Raw genomic sequence first — 14,686 nt, 5'->3', positions numbered from 1 at the left:
CTCTCTCTCTCTCTCTCTCTCTCTCTCTCTCTCTCTCTCTCTCTCTCTCTCTCTCTCTTTCTGTCTGTTTTTTCATAATTATATAATCTCTTCTAAATTTCTTCTATTCGTTCTCTCTCTCCGCTTTATCCTTCGATCTGTCCTAATATCCTTCTCTATATCCTGCATCGACGCCATTAATACGTCCAGTACCTCATTTAGTAGGCGATAACGTCAGCTATACTTTGTCTGAAAAAAAAAAAATTTTCATATTCGTTTAAAAATAATAATTTTACAAGATTAATATTATATTATCGTAAAAATAATGATTTTAAAAGAGTAATATTATATTATCTCTCTCTTCATGTTTCAAAATAAATAAATCAGACAATTATCGGGATGGGAATAAACAGAAAACTAAAAATATATAAATATAATATTCTTGAGATTTCCACGTGCTTTCTATATAAAGATAAATGACTGGATGAATCTATAAATAAAATGATATAATTAATAATATTAACCCATCAAGATGAACAAATTTTACTGATTATTTCTATCAACTTTCGGCCTCAAGGGTTTTCTAGTCTCATATAGTTTTAATGCCAATCAAGTATTGAATTAATAATTTAATATTTACGTTCTTCCCAGCAACTGATTATTGACGCAAACATCATAGTTGATCGCCAATATCCCAAGTTTATGACGATCAGCGCGGCCGCGGTCTACAGATTACGTGCATTCTCCATTAACTGGACACTCTTGTGCGCCAACAAATGCGCAGACTAGAGTATTAATATAATTTATATTAATTAATAAATTATTAATGCCATTTTTTCAGTGACTGATTGACTAACTGAACTAACAAATACTGACTAACAATTGACTGACTGACTGATCGTCTGCAGAGGCTGTGCGAGAATTTATATTAAAAATGTACGTGACAGCGTGATATCATTTTGAAAAAGAATCCTCCGACCAAGTATAGTATCACGTGCAAAAGTTTATACTTCAGTTGAAATATATCTCGTATCCAAAAGATTCCAACAAGAAGCTTCAGCATTTTATCAATTATAATTAGATCATCAGTTACAATTAGATCATCATAATCAATATATCAATTGCAAAAGTACAATGCTTCGAGTAAATGTCTCAGTCAGAACTGTACGAGAAGACATTATGCTCAAAAGATTCCATCACCTCAGAATTTTTATCTGCTGCAGCTCGCAGCGCAAGTAAACATATCGAACGGCTATCAATCTATTTCAACATTTATCTGCTATATTTATTTAAATATCTACAGGTATAAAAGTAAACATATTAATGTAAGATAATATACATTTATTTAAAAATCTTACAATTCTTTCTGACATCGTGACCACCAGTTATATCTTAAATTTTATAAAGTACAATTCTTTGCGTGTCTTCCACATCGTATAGTATTACAATCATCTAGATTACGTAGCGATTCTACATCTTTGTAATGCATTTAGAGCTTCGACAATAATCCATCGAGCATATCAGCCATTCCCGTTTTTCATGTCCCACTACGAGAGCTTCCTCTTTTATTATGGCTTCCGTAATTAGTCGCCTCGCCATGCTGTACGAGATTATCCTATCGCAATCTATGGTGATAAGCACTTAATCAGGAAGCGCAAGATTTGACGAATCTCATCAGAAAATGCCATAGCACGAGACTCGTAAAAATGTAATGTGTGAGAATGGTTCCCTTTCTCAGCACCGCTATTTCACAATAAATTTCATATTAATGACGAATCGTTGTAGATCCACAAACTTGATAGCCATGACGAGCAATTTTTCGAGACTATACCTCGCTCCGATTTCCTTTCTTTTATATATTCTGGGTACTTGCTGATGTTGTAATTACATAATCTTACGCACTACATTAGACAGTATTTGATTACATGATCGTGTATGAGACAATAGGAGGTTGTATTGGCGGGTATATTCTTCTTGCAATCAAATTTTATGTGGACGTCCACAATGGCGCTCTTGATGGATTCGTTTTATCGCCAACAATCAATGACCGCAAAAAGCGGTCCTTTTCTCGATAAACGAATGCACGACGAGTAGCGTTTCGAAGCAATCAATTCCATAATATGCGAAAACGCGCGTACATATCAAACATGATGGATCTCTTTTTGCAAAATCCAGATTTAAATCGTCGTATGGATAAAATGAATTTAAATAAAGTTCACATTACTCAAATTACAAGCGTCGAACACACTAACATCTTGTGGCATGATATTCTTTCGACCGGTCTGCAGAGCAAAGATAACGTATCGCGGCTTCTCAAACTCGCCGTTTTGAAAGCCCATGAATGCTTGATCGTAATAATGCTTATTCTGTAACAAAAGATACTCGTGCAGATCCTACGAGCAAAATGTTCAAATAACGACCGCTTTCCAATGCAGCATTGATAATTTATTGATCTCGTTTAACGCAATGTGAGACATTCGCCACTGCACTTTGAATAATTCAATCTCAGACTCCGTCGCAGAATTTCTCACCAAACAATTGTAATCGTTGCGCGATCGTATCACAATCAATTCGTGGCGTGCGTTGACAACCACGCGTTTGTAATCCTCACAAAAGCCCAACAACATATTGAGTGGCACGCAAAAATTAAAATGTCCTTCCTTCGTGTCTAGAGTTCCATTCAGCGTTCAGCGCAATCAAAGCTTTGTCGTATATCATCGACACATAGTTTTTGATGATAATTCCAACGTTTCTGTTGCGATTAATCTCCACACCATTGAGTTCATATTGAATTTCATCAAATGTGAACGCTGCGCAATTATTTCCAAGCATCGTTGATATTTAGTCGTTTTTCTTCTTCACTGTCAATCTTCCTTCGATGTAGAAAAAACTGTTGCACGGCAATAAATCCTACTGCTGTATGGATATTTGTATCTTATCGCTAAGTCCAAACATAGTTTGGCGTACGGATTGTACGTGTGAGTCTTAATCTTGACGATGCGGTCATTAAAGATTGGCTCACCGATAATATTCAACCATTTCGTATGAAGAAATCCAACTTTAAAAATGTAACGTAAAATGTTGGATGAATTTCTTTCCAGGTGTAGTCTCTCCGTTAACAGGTGTATCTCTCATCTATTTTGACTGTTCATTCAACATAAACATCTCACGTTAGCGTCATCGTATGTGCAATCTAACGGTGATCTCCTCCCCGCGAAAATCGAGTAATCGACCGTCTTGATCTATCACGCGAATCGTCAAATCCGTAATGCTCTACAACGATCGGAAGATAAATGATCTGCATAGATCTTTCCGATATCTTCTATTCGGGCGGTACAATTCTTGTATCGTATGCACGCATCTATCATTGCTGTGCGCACCCGCGGTCACGTTGCACTCGATATGAATGATGTTTACGTTGATGATATTATCGGCACGTCCGACTCGTGCCATTGTCTGCCGGCTCTTGCACGCGATTCGGTGAAAATCCCAGCAGCGAACCAATGTTGCGAGGTTTTGTAAAATTTCCGAGATGCATTTGATTTTGCTTCTCACGGTATTGTTGTTAGCGCTGTTAGCGAATCAGCGGGAACTCTTTATCCTCTTTGCCTTTCACATCATGAGAACGTAAAATTTTGCGCTTCTGGTACAGCTCTATATCACACAATTCGTACGATTCTTCAGGAATGGTAATTTCCTCGTGGTTATAATAAAACTTGTTGTTTGTCGAATTTATATTAGCTAGAATATAGTACATTCAAAGTCAGATCTTATAATCGCCGTCGCCCAAATCTACCGCCGGAAAGTGTTCATGGTAAGGATGCTACTCTTGCCAGTCAGCGTAAATGTCAGCGACATGATTGAACGAGCACTGAATTAAACAGTGCAATATTGGTCCTTAAATTGCTTATCAATCGACTGCAGAAACTATAGATAAAGTTGTTCGCAATTGTTCTGATTGTAATGCTGATAAAACGATTGTACTCGATTACGCTGTTTGCCAAATATCATTCGAGTTTGGCGGTCGAAGATTGTCGAAGACTGTCAAAGTACACGATTCTCCCTTTTTACATATGTCACCTAATGCGTATCAGGTTCCTAGGCATTATCTAGATTTATCATCACTCTCGTTCCGACATACTCCTTCGATCGATAACGTGCGCATAAAGATACCTCTAAAATAACCGTATGCGGAATGCGCATACGGTTTGCAGTTGATCGTTGGTAGTTACTCCTCTCGGCATTTTTAATGTTTTACGATATTTTTTTTTCTACGCGCGACATTTTGTTCGCGCTTGTAGGGAGCGAAATAAACATGTGACTTTCCATGACGCGATTATGCGGTGTTGCAGTTCTTTCAGCTAACGTTGTGCCATTTTGCTATCATTTACGGCCTTGACGACTCCCGCCGTCCCGCCAACCAATGATCCGAGAACGCCCAGCAGCAGTAAAACAGGCAGAACGCTGCCGCGTTTCACTGTTAGAAGAATCTTCATGCTTTTCTTCTTCTTTTTCTTCTTCTTCTTCTTCTTCTTTGTTTTTAAATCTATAAAGCCAATCTTCGTTTTGGCCTTTATAGCTTAAGCCCAAACGGCTGTGGCTGCAGCTCTCTTTTTAAGAGTCAAATCACTCGCGGTAATGCGTTTCCGCGCCTTCTCAGCGAATATATTGTCAGCCACGTGTCGTTCAGCGAGATCGTTGCTATGCGAATACGCTATATCGTGATCGCGACACGCAGCATTCAATGAATTAATATCACGATCACTTCTGACCAATCGCTTCTCCAATCGCGTTCCTGGATGCAAAATTGATATCCGGGAATATGCAGTTCGAAAGGAAATGCGTTTATCGCACGACAAGCGTCTCGACGGCATTCGCTGCAATTCTTTATCAAAAGCGCCAATATGCGTTTGATGAGTTGGCAAATTGTAATGCTTCAGGCATCGACGGTATTGCTGTATCTCAGAATCTGCTCGTATATGCTTGGATAATCTGTCTCACAACAGATCTATGCAATTTTCAAATTCTCGTAGTACAATTTTCGATATATATTCCAGCTCTTTTGAAATTAAACTGCAGATCGATACAATATGAGAAATATGTTGATTACTGAGCGATTTTGCTCTACGCGGTTTTATAAATAGACCTGTTCGCGGTATCGTTTTCAGTATTTTGTAGAAACAGGAAATATGCAATTCGTGCGTCAATCGCGGGTGATCAAAGCGATGAATCTCGACGGCAAAGCGCAAAGAGACGATAAAGAGACACGTAAACATGGCAACATGCTGTCGACCTTTATACGCGCTATCATCTGCGAACCATCAAATTGCGAGATGAACGTGCTGATAAGCTTGTTGGAAAATCCGCACGGCGTACAATTCGAGAACGTATACACGAAATATACGTATACACGAAATCACTGCAATGGCTGAAATATCGATACCTGGCAATTTGTTGGCACTGATCGAAATTGGCTATTTTACGTTCTCCACCGGCGAGACGCTTCCGAATTCCGAATTTCATCTTTGATGACGAGCAAGAACATGCGACAAGCAGAACACGATAAAAAGTATTTTGCAATGAGATGATACGCGGACGTCGATTACTTCTATCTCTGTCAGACGTACGCAAAGATACCAAAGCATCTTTATACGCGACAATGCAAATCTGTTGATCCTGTTCAAACAGAATGGTACCAATCTGAAACGCATATACAATAATGAATACCGACATGTTTTACGAGAATTTCTGCGATAATTTAAGCCATAAATGTTGGAAAAGTATGGATTTTTATTGATTGATAAGAACAATGCGCTTATCGATGGGCGATACAGAAAACAATTTAATGACTTTGCAATACCGTGATGTGATCAGTTGACATCGATACGTTGACACGAATAGCAGCAAAAATCATGAGAAGATAGCTAAGGAGATTGCGAAAATGAGCGATTTGATTCGCAAAAAATACTGATAAAATGGAGGAGGACATCGCATTGGAGAGACACTTCAAATCTATTATTGACCCGCTGAAACAGAAAACATTGTTGAATTTTCCTATAAGGATCATCATGATTGAAACATTCTTCTCAGGAGAAGATGAGGAATCAAAATCCAAAAGAAAATGATCGAGCTTTTTACGACAATCTTATACAGGCTTCCATACCTGTAAAATCAGTATTGAATCGATTGAAAACCGTACCATCCACTTTGAACTTCTGAAATAATATAACCGCACAAGTCATTGTACGACCACACTTCCTCTGTCGAAGAAATTTTCAAGGTTGCCGATGCATCGTTCGTAACATCTATTCGACATCTGCTCCAAATATCTGAGGGGCAGGAAAAGTTGCAAACTATGGTTCTTGAGAAATATCTGAAAGCGATCCTAAGCGATAAAAAAGCCGTCAACATAGATGTCGTATATAAAATTTATTTCAGCGACGAAGGAACGATGCTCAGTGACAAACGTATCATCTTGCACGAACAAAACAATGATATTATTATAGATGGGAAAAGATATGATGGAATACCGGGCCTGTACGAGTTAATCTTCATTGAGTTAATCTTCATGAAATTCCCCAATGAAAATATCTGTACGGATGATGACGTATAGAAGCATTCTACTGATGATAAACGCTCGGCGCGGTCATAACCCGAGTAATCAAATAATGGTTAGTAAGAGATATAAGTATAAGAACATAATAGTACCATTGATGTCGAGTAAAAAAATTGGAACGGGAATAAACAAAGAAGTAGATTTACCGTGACGTTGAATGATAACAAGATCGACTATATCCATTGGGACGAAATTGTGAATCGTTTATGATTGCTCGAGGCCTCACGCCAGTCACAACAACGAGATTATATCGATTATCTTCGAGCTTCGCCAAACCTTTGATTATAAATTATCCTTTTACATACATCGTTCAGTTGATATCGCAATGCCGATCAACAAGTTTGGACTTGTTGTTGTCACTTGGAGGAGAAAGCGAAGCGCACTACTCAGTGGCGTGGATTGCTCAGAAATTACACTCAGAAATTACGTGTACAATAACGCTCTTTGCATAGTCATAGCCGACTTTGACGCAAAATCGCGTAAGATTCGACGAATAGCGCTGGATGATACTGATGTAGCAAACAAACGATACGTGCAACAGAGTGTTCAAGATTTGAAAGATCGTCTGAACGAATCGAGAGGACAATTACAGCCTTACAAAATAATATACAAGTTATGCTAAACGAATTTGAAAAGATGATTCGAGAAGTGTATCGTGCGAATAATTATTCGCAATGACTGAGAAATGGCTGCTGGTTGATGAATTGCACGCTCCGGCGAGAAGAAATTTTCCGCGAAAACACGTCATAATACACGGATATGATGACTTGTGGCAGGCGGATGTGGTTGAGATGTGATTGTCCTTATATGCGATTCAACAGAGGTTATCATTACATTCTCACCGTTATCGACGTGCTGAGTAAGCACGCATGGGTCGCTTTAAATTAAAGCTAAAAGTGGAAACTATATAACGAAGGCGATCGCAAAAATAACTCGAGACAGTGAAAGATATTCAAAAAATTTGTAAACTGATAGAGGAAAGGAGTTTTACAACTCGGATGTGCAGAAACTTTTGAAGAAACGCAACATCAAACATTATTCTACGTCAGTCATCAAACGGTTCAATCGTACGTTGAAAAACGATATGTGGAAACAATTTACACACAATGAAAATTATAAATGGATCGATATCCTATCGCGTCTCATATCAAATTACATCGCACGCAAGCATCAAATTATTGATATATGATATATATCAAACTATTGACATAACCCCCGCCCACAGATTCTTAACTGCGTTTACAATCGCATAAAGATTGCCACACGATACAAAATGGGTGATTTGGTATGTGTGAGCAAATTCAAGACAGTATTTGATAAAGATTACACGCCGAATTGGACTGATGAAGGGTTTAAAATTATCAAAGTGTAGCAAAATAATCCAATGATTTATCTGTTGGAAGATTCTCGCGGGAATCTATCGCTGAAGGATTATGAATACGAATTGCACAACTTCGTTAACCCCGACGAGCATCTCGTTGAAAAGGTGTTGCGCAGAAAGGGAAACGAGATTTACGTGAAATGATTTGAATTCGCACAATTCGTGGATACAATGTGTTGTAAAATTATATTTATTATAAAAATATGAATACGTATATATTATATATATTACAAACATCATTTACATATTATACATATTATACATAGTATACATATTATACATGTTATATACAGTATATGTCTTATACATATGTCTTATACATATTATGCATATCATACATGTTATATACATATTAAACATATTATACAAATGTATTTTATTTACATTGATAATGTCCCCATGGCAGCGGGTCGGTGGAACCTGGCGCGAAATATCGCTTATCATCGTGCGGACTTAAATCGATTTTTGTTTCTGATATGGTGTACATCTCGTGCAATTTAGATCTTATGCACTATCTAAAGTCATTTCGACTATGTCATTCAAGCATGTTTGTAATCCTCGAACGTTATAGATCTCGCTACAACATTGCTCTTCGTCTTCTTCATATCCTTATTCATATTCTACAGGCAAGGCGTACATTTTCGCTTTAAGCCCTATGAATTCGGTTATGATGGTACCATTGTTCTCATCTTTCATAAGGCCAGGAACTTTTTTATTTGCGAGCGGAATCGTACGCATTGTCAACTGTGTAATCACTCGTGTCAAATCTATTTATATCACGTTTCATGATGTCATCACACATCGTCACATTCTATGTGATATATGAGGCTATCTAATCAGTATAATTTAATTAATTAATTTAATCAGTATAATTTTAGATTTTTCACGAAACACCGGTGTCATGTTCTCGTGGTAAAATTCGTACAAACACGTTTTCGATATATCGAGGATGCACATACCATATCGGTTTATTGAACTTCACTTCGAGTTTCCGCAGTTTTATCGCGACCAGATTCTCCGAAAAAACGCTACGATTGTGAAAGTTTGGTTTCGCGATCATTGCTTCCGCATTGTATCTGCCGCATTGTGTAATGAGACGTACGTCAACGCGATCGCGCACATTCTTCATGGTTTTGCCAAATATCGCATTATTCATAAGTTTGTATAAATTTTTCACAAAATCATTTTTGACCACTGTTCTAAATTTTGTGTTTAGTTAGTATTTAGTATATAATCATGGAGATTGCGTGAATTGCAGTATATGGTGAATCCTTGCGATATGAAGACCGTGACGAGTACACTGCAGGTTGCGATAATGTATGACGTAACATTGCTTATCGCAATGTTGTTAGGAGTTTATCCTCGCGCTTGCTTGATTTCTCTCACGTCGGACAGAACGATAGGTCAGTATGCGCGTCATATAGGTGTTGCGAGTATTTCAAATCCACCTAGATATAGCCTGTCGGTGAATCTAGCGCGATAGTAAAATCCAAATTATGCACGTCGTTGACCCATCGAAAATCGGCGTAAGGTAATGGTTGATTCGTTGTTCAGCCGTAAAGGTTGTTGACGTCATAGTACATCAAGTACGATGACGATTTCGATTAATCTTACGACGGTATTTGTTGTTGGCTTGCGCGTACCTGTTTGAGCACTGACTCAGACCATCGCGTATACCGCGCTCGATATACATGACTATGTCGATGTCTCTCAGCAGTTCAAATTTTACATCTGTATGCTTTAATATAATAGCCCATAGAAGCCAAATAAGTAGTAGTACGCAAAGTTGAGTCCGTAACTCGCGTTGCAATTGTCATGGAAATTTTCGAAAAAACGTCGCCAACAACAATACATCTGTTTTTAGATACAAATTCCTATATTCGCCGAGCATTTGGAGAATGGAGGATTGCTGCCACATATTGACGGCGTGCACGTAATCACTCTCAGAACTGTTGTCAGTTAATAAGCTATAGAATGACTCGCGAAGTGGCAAGCACAATTTGTTCAATTTTTCACTGCAGTCAATGTACTCGTACGGCAAAACATTCTTTCGAATCAAAAGATTAAAATTTTCTTCTGAAAAAAATTTATATATTGAAATAAATATCAATTGGAAAATTCGCAGTTATCCCGCAGATTATCATTATTGCGAAAAGATGATAATTTATTTAAACTAGAAGCGATAAATCTATATGTATGTATGAAATTACACATATTTTTTTATCAATTTTGGTACTATCAACATTTAGTGAAAGATATACAATATATTTTTCTTTAGTTATTGGAAGGAGATCTATGCGTTCTTTGTATGCGATGGCAATTTCCTTGATAATAAAATCATCGTAGAATGAATAAGTTATGGAAAACTATAATACGAATCCTTATAATTTAGATTGCAATTTGAGTGCGCGAGGCCTTTGTATCGCCCGGTTAAATGACAATGATCGCGTATCCGTGTATCATCTGGTGTAAACGGTTTCTCGCACACGTGACAGTGTAAAATGTCTGTTAAATTTTTTCCAGTCGTCGCGCGTGAAATCCGCCATGGGAACATTGACCGAATTATAGACTGTACACTGTGTGCTAAATTTCTGAGTTTTCCGCGAATCACGCTATGCAGTCTTTGTCGCGGCGAAATCGATAGCCCGACAGTGAAGCTATCGTAGGAGCAGTGCACGTAATATCCGTTATTGAAGACGTTGTGATGTTGGTACGTGTGCGTAGCGGGTTGCGAATTACTATTCCATCCATTCTTTCCAATGCACACTTAAGATCGACGTAGATTATGAAAGGGACGCGCTCTTTCCGGCAATGATTGCAGAAACTCAATCACTTGTCCTCGCTCGATAGCCTTATCGAGCATCATTTAATTTTTCGCAATCCTCAGTGTGAATCTCCAGTTTTGCGTTCGAGAAGGCATCTAGAAATAATTATTATTATTGTTATTATTATTAGTATTATCATCATCATCATCATTATTATTATTATCATTATTATTGTTATTATTACACACCTATCGCAGAAAAATTTCCTGTTCTTATTTCCGGCTATTTGTGATCTCACAAGGTGAGACAGAACCTTGATCAGCGTGAAATGTTCCGCGCTATCGTCCTCCATAGTACAAGCAAGTTTACATGCTCCTCTTCCGATCAGTGAGTCATATCGGCATAATCTCTTTCATGGTGGTATAGATATTGATGGAAATTAGAGCTTCAAATTTCTTAATCTGACTCAATATCATCAGAAACTAAATATCCTCGAGATTTAATATCGATGAGTAGTGAGGATGTGATGATTTTCGATATATACAACTTTCAACGGGATGTAGAGCGACTACTGACCACGCGAAACATGCATTGTCTGTGGATTGCACGTTGATTTCTTTGCTCTCTTTAGCATAATTTCTCGCGGGAATTTGATATGACATTTCACGCGTGAAGAATTATACCTATTCGTGTTCACTGCCAAATTTAACGTACGCGACAGTGCCCATTCACTGTCATGTTCTTAAAATTCTTCTAGTGATGCTAGGATAGGCTCGCCGACGCACGTTACATATCATTCGTGCAAATCGATATAGTTCGTAGTTCCGAATAGCGATGCTACTCTTGTTCGCACGTTTGTCACCAGCCACGAATATACCGTTAAATATTGTATTTATCTTTATAGAGTCTCTGCATGACTGCACACACTCAAGTACAATTTCACTCGCGTCTTCTTGGAATCGGCGAAGTTCGATATAATTGGAATTTATTACTGCACTCGTTAGAATACTTTCGAAAGCCGTTTCGATCTCGCGCCATCGAAATCCATATCTAGCGCTTACATGCACGAATCGTCCGTGCATCGAATTCTTCAAACTTTTAAGCCGTGCGATCACTTATTGTCTATTACCGGTCGTTAATTGCAGGCGTTTAATACAGTTCTGTTCTTCCAAAGATTTTATAAATTCGTCGCAACGTTGTTCCCACGCGACGTATTCTTCTCTTGTATGAAAGGGCTTGCTCAATTAAATGAAGTTCCATGTTGTCACTTGTGCTATTAGACTGACTAATGATGCAATATGTCTAAATCGTTATTATATTAGGTGTACAACTTTGCTTCCGCCGTTCTTTTTCCGAAATTCGAGGCTTTATTGTAAAAAACTGGTTATACATTTATTCAAAGTATTGTCCATTGCTGGCCACTACTTTCTCCCATCTTTCGGATAGCGTACGAATCCCGTGTCGAAAAAACTGGTGATCTTTTGAGGCTATCCACGAATCGATCCAATTTTTTACTTCTTCATAAGACCGGAAGTGCTGGTCAGCCAGGTCGTGTGCCATTGATCGAAACAAGTAATAATCAGAGGGAGCAACGTCTGGAGAATACGGCGGGTGGGGTAGGATTTCCCATTTCAACGTTTCCAAGTATGTCTTGATCACTTTCGCAACATGGGGTCGAGCATTGTCATGCTGCAAAATCACTTTATCGTGTCTCTCGTTGTATTGCGGCCGTTTGTCTTTAAAACGCATCAATTGCGTTCGATACCGATCGCCTGTGATTGTTTCAGTCGGTTTTAACAGTTCATAATACACTACGCCGAGCTGTCCCACCAAATACAGAGCATGACCTTGGACGTCAAAATCACCGTTCTTGAAGCGTTGAAACCACTCACGACACGTTCTTTCACTAATAGCGGCCTCACCATAAGTATTTGAGAGCATTCGATGAGCCTCAGCCGCAGATTTCTTCATTTTGAAGCAAAAAATTAAAACCTCCCGCAAATGAGAATTTGGCTCGTAAATTTTCAATCGAGAATAGCTTTATGATGCAGACACAAATCAATTAATGTTTCTATGGGATTATGTTGACAGATGCCCAAGTTTATTGTATGACGTCTATGATCTATTTATTTCGATCACCACTTATCGCTAAAGCCATCTATAGGAAAACGGCGGAAGCAAAGTTGTACACCTAATAAAAATTGCGATTGGCGATTCGCAATCGCATCATCTTGCCGCACACTACATAGACTGCGTCCGTCGAAAAACGAATAGATATAAAGAGATTAATGCGGTCACCTACTCCGTCATCGTTGATGATTCAGAACCTTGTTGATTGAGATCAAAAGTCAATGTGGACAATATGAAATTATCTTTATGTGACAAGTGTATATGAAACTATTGACTACTTGTTATGCTTGAACTCGAACAATGTCTCGAGCACGTATATTTTGATTTATACCAATATACAAATAGCATAAGTGAAAAATTTAAATACTTTGTAAGTTATTTACGTCAGAACTGTATTATGAAGAAATTGGAAGCGGTGAACACTTTACGTAAGATTTATAATAATAATTCATTTACTGAATGCGAATTAATAATATACGCTTCAACTAATATTGTATGTAATGCATTGCATGAAAAATAAACGCATGCTAAAACATTATATTTAGATGTCCGCAATTATTTGTTTCCTTTCTTCCTTCCGTATTCATGCGGTACCGTGCTACGATAATGTTATCGAATATGACAGCATCAACCGTGCGATGGTATCACCGCGCTCTTATTAAGTAGAATAAAAACTTTCATTAAAATAAGAAAAATATTTCTAATTATTATTGCTATAAAACATACATACAATATATAAATATCTTTGCATGCGAGAAGTTGTGTTCGAGAAGAAAATAAAGCTGCTTTGGAAAAAGATGTCAATGCATAAGAGCGAGAAAGAGAGAGAGAGAGAAAGAGAGATATTAAGTATACACTGTAAGTATATATGGTAAGTATACATGGTATAGCGCGCGATGGGAACCACGTCTGGTGGCGGCGGCGGCTTGCGCATGATGGCGGCTGCGGACTGTGCCCGGAGGCGGCCGGAGGGGCCATGCCTGGCGAATACTGACTTCGCGTAACGTTATCCAATAGTGCGTAATTTTACGATTTACATTCAGGATTTAATCTAGTAACCTTTAAAAAGAAGAGAGTCTCGGAAGTGGAGAATCAGCAGGAGAATTCGTTCCTCTGTCTGCATACCTTTGCTCGAAAGTTCGCGACACTTAGCGATAACTCGATTCCAAGAGTTTGTCTAAACTTTCCGATTCAATAATGATGAATAATTAATTCCTTAGATAGAGCATCCGCTAGATGCTTCGTTCTATGTGACGGACACGTTGGAGTCCACCACCGCGACCTCTTTGAGGTAGGAGTGGGGGCGAAATTTAATCCTCGCTACTTACCAGATGTCTACAACAGAGGAAGGGTTATTCCGATCACACCAAGGCTATGTCGTCTTACCATCTGTATTAAAAAACAGACTCGAAATTAACATACATACCTATAGTCAGCGGATCTTCTGTCTCGCAGGTACTGCCAAAGAGTTATCGCGTTCAACATTCGGATCGAGATTTTCCTAGTTAGTATCCTCTTCTAAAGAAACAATCTCAGATTGTGTCTCGATACTAAGCCTCTGATCGCTTCGATGGATTTTCGTGGTGGAGAGAGAGAAAGAGAGAAAAAGAGACAGAGCCTTTAAACTCAATATATGACAGCATCTCGAATAGGCAAGCTATCTTTGTCTCGAGGTTCGCGAGACGATCTCTGGAAGACGATCTTTTTTTCTTCTTCGACTTATGCATTGATTTTCCCATCGCAGAAGACAGGCTCTCGTACAATTTATAATCGAACATGATATATATATATGATATATATATATATATATATATA

Source organism: Atta cephalotes, assembly GCF_000143395.1.
Source record: "Atta cephalotes unplaced genomic scaffold scaffold00042, whole genome shotgun sequence".
Classification (NCBI taxonomy): domain Eukaryota; kingdom Metazoa; phylum Arthropoda; class Insecta; order Hymenoptera; family Formicidae; genus Atta; species Atta cephalotes.
Note: the sequence above shows the minus strand (reverse complement) of the source record.